Below are 4,009 nucleotides of genomic sequence, written 5' to 3' on the forward strand. Positions count from 1 at the left end.
CTTTATTGGCAGGCAGGTTGAGTTGTGCATATTCCTTTTGTCATGACGATACTCCAAACCTCTTTGAGACAACTTTCAGCACAAGGCGAGAAAAACGAAATCCCTGAATTGTTCGCCGGATTTTACAGCAGCTCTCCGCAAAGAAATAGCAAAAATGCAGTGCTGTCTAGCTTTTGCTTGCTCCTCGTCTCTTCCCTTCCAAAAAATATGGGAGTGGAGCAGAGAAGAGTGTGTGAGTGTGTGTCTGCTTCCCCTGCCTGCCGCAGTGCAGAGCGACTGGCTTGGAGAAGTGAGGGAGGCAAAACGCAGACTGTTGCTAACTCTGTGGTGGCAGACTGGCAGAAAGTGTTTGAACGTGTGCAGCAGGCTGGCTGCAGTGTTGGTAGCACAGCAGTCATCTGAGGCCATCAATCAGCTATCAATCATTGTCACCCGCAGTCTTTTGTCATGACAAATAGTGGTGCGTATTAGTGGGAGGCTGAGTGGGTGTGGACACGGCAGTCATCACCTCTGAGACCCCAAACACATGTCTACACACACTCACACACAAAAATCTCGACAGTAATGCTAACCATCCATAATTTCCGCAATCATTCTTAAATCACTCTGTTGTAGTTTGGATTCCCACACAAGGCAAAATCAAAATGTTTCAATATCTATCTTACAGTTGTTCCACGTTAATTTGATAGAGCAGGTCAGGTCTTCATCCACTTTCTGGTCTATGGATCAATGTTTACCTGGCATCTCTGGAGGCCAAAGATGTATTATCTCCGGACAATAAACACTCGCTAAACACATAAACATAGTGTAAGTGGTGGGAATGTTTGAACCTGACCATCAGAGAGCTGAAATGTATGCTTATAACTCTGCACCACATCAGACTGCAACTTCCTTTCGACCAAAGTTGACAAATTTGAACCATTAAAGATCCCAGATTCATTTGATCTGTTGCGACGTAATATATCAAATTTTATGTGGTTGTTAAACAAACATTAAAAAAAAGAAGCAAAGCACATACTGGTGATCTAAGAACATTTCAAGTCCAACCGGCCTCTGTGGAACTCTCTGAATTCACACTATCCTCTTGGCCTGCTCTCCTGTCTGAAGTAACAGGGAATTTCTGTGCCCATTGATTCTGAAGTGTCCAACTGGGAAAAGCAGACGAAAAAGTCCCACCTGCCACAGAGACAAAGTCTGCTGTTGTTTCTCTCGTCCTTCCTCTTCCTCTCTTCTTCTCTACTACTTTGTTTCTCAGCCTCTCTGAGAGAAAAGTACCTCAAATGTCTCTTTTTTACAGATCAGCTCTCTAAGTGGTACTTGGCTTTTAACTTTGTATTGGTGCTGGTCAGTGACTCAAACATTGAGCATGTTTGAAATCTTTCAAAGTAACATTTTGAGCCCAATGATATTGTGTTTTTCAAGGCACTCATGGTCCTCCCATAATTTAACTTTCCTCTTCAGACCACTTTGTTTGTTAAAGATATCCAATAAATTACTAACAAAGTTGCTAAGAGCTGCAGGTGGCAATTTTCAGTCACACGTGAATGCAAGATAAAATGCATGTCAGCTGTAAGCAGTGAAATCTTTACATTAAAGAAATAAACCAGGGAAGGCGAAAAGCTAAAAACACTGAGCAGTAGTAGTTGGTACTGTATGTGTCCAGTTAAAGGGAAAATTAGCTCAGATCTTGCATCATTGGACTTGTCAGAAGAATCAGAACTCATGAAAGATTGCCTCCTCTATCTTACCCTCACTGGCACAATTGTCATTCTAACAGCTGCTCTAAGACGAGTAGCGCCTCTGTGCAAGCTTTCATTTATTTAAGTGACCCGGCTGATCCTGGTTTCCTTTTCTTCCATTATCTGTTGAAGGTGGCTCACCGCCTTTTGCCACTTTATTTGTCTTCCAGGTCCTTAAGCTGGGTAGCCAACTGTACTGCGACCTCTTTAGGGTATTTTCAAAGGCTCCTCTCATCCCATCGTTGTCCTTCTTCCAGGCTGCACAGAATGTGTAATTTTTCTCCATCAAAATACGCAGTTTGTCCTGAAGGGAGAGCCTTTCTTTTTTTGTTTTGTTTCATAAAGGAAGGTAATCTCTTTCTTTCTCTTGGATTTTTAGTCTGCACTCTCTTGAATTGTTCTTTTTTTTTTCACAGTTCGCTCTCTAAAACCTTGTCCAAGTCATTTATATGTTGCTTCCCTTAAACTGTTTTCATCAACCTGTTTCCCTGTCCCTCCACCTTGCTGAAAGTTTATCTGGTAAGGCTGTCAGTCTGCGCCTTGAGGGATGCATTTACTGAACACAGCCGAGGCTTGTTTTTTTTCATCCAAAAAGAGGCCTACATATCTTGTGGGAGGCACCTATGTAGCTTACCTGTCGTGGTTTGGACAACTTCTTGCGCCAATAAACTGCAATATACCAAATGTGTACATATGCGTCATGTACTGTAATGATACATACAACTGTGTTACAACTGAAGTTGTCTGTATACTCAAAACATGACATCAAAAAGTAACATTTGTAGTTCTTGAAGCACTGGTGATTCTGGGAAAAAAAAAAAAAAGAGGAAACTGCAGTCATCTGTGGAATGTTTTTGCACTGTATTTACAAAACCTATTAATCACTGTCCAACACAACAAACTGGTTCAACATTACATGACACTACAGAACCTTAAAACACACCCTGTTAAAACATAAAGTTTGATAAACATACATTAAACAGCTAAATAACTATGGATTCTTGGATTGAAAATTAAAGTAGCACAACAAGTAAAATAATTCAGTTTTAAATTTGACTGATTCTACCACAGAGCAAAATGATATTTGAGAATAAGAAAGAGAGCATGGCACTGGTGGGTTATCAGTATCAGTGTGATATCACAGAAACAAAGATATGTCATTCACCTGATGATGACTGAGGAAATGTAAACACAAGTGACAACCTCTTTAAAACCTCTCTCTGACTTAATCTGTCTGTGTGGCTCTCGCTGCCCATTTATTCCCCCCCTTTCCCCTTGTATCTGTCACACACACATAGACACTGTCAGCCACATCCTCTGCCTGCCAGGTGTGAAGAGGGAGATGGCAGTCCGTAATTGGTGAGAAAGCACTTTGTCACTTTGCTGGAGGATAGATTACATCCAATATGTTTCTAATATGATGGAACACACAGAATATAAATCACATCCACCCTTGTTACAGAAACCCAAAGGCAAGGACCAAAAGTGAAAAAACGAAACGGAATGTCACATCTTACAGGCATTTTTGATCTAATGGACTTTAATTTCACAAAACTGCTCATTCAAATTCGTAGATAATGGAAATAAACCAAAACATACTCTAACTTGCCAAACAAATGACGAACTACCACGTGGAATCATCAATCATTTGTATTCTAATGAAATCATCTGAGATCTCCATGATTGGAAAAGCCAATACTTTTTATACATATTACATAATAATTATGAGGGATAGTCCGATATTCAGGTAATGCAAATTAGTAAAAACACAACAACAGGAAACATTTTCACACATTGCATGTAAATGCAGCCCTGAGTGGATTCACAAAGTGTCTTATCGCTCTATTAGGAGTCCTTCTACATGGCAGCAACATTTCCTAGAGAGGAGTTTCCTCTTGCGAGCTTTTCAAAGTAAAAGTCCTTTAGTACTCCAGTCAAAGTTGCTCTAACTTTTATTGAGGGACTGGACAACTTCTTTAAAGAAGGAGTGGTTCGACCTTTATATGTATAAATGACAATGTTAATTTACTCACTACATATGCGTAATTAAGTTAATATTTTCACTAAATTAGAATAGATGGATCTGAATCTTTGGCTTGATGAATTGACCATTAAGATATGTCAGGTTTATTGGCACTAAACACGATTTGTTTATTTATTTATTTTTTTCCAGTGACCAAGTGATAGAGACGAATGCAAAAAATAATGTTGTATTTCTCCAAAGCACTGTGAGAAGGTCTTAAGGACTTGCAAGTCTTCAGGATTGCCCT

Source organism: Embiotoca jacksoni, unplaced genomic scaffold, assembly GCF_022577435.1.
Source record: "Embiotoca jacksoni isolate LCO1_2020_lvr unplaced genomic scaffold, fEmbJac1.0.p SCAF_11, whole genome shotgun sequence".
Classification (NCBI taxonomy): domain Eukaryota; kingdom Metazoa; phylum Chordata; class Actinopteri; family Embiotocidae; genus Embiotoca; species Embiotoca jacksoni.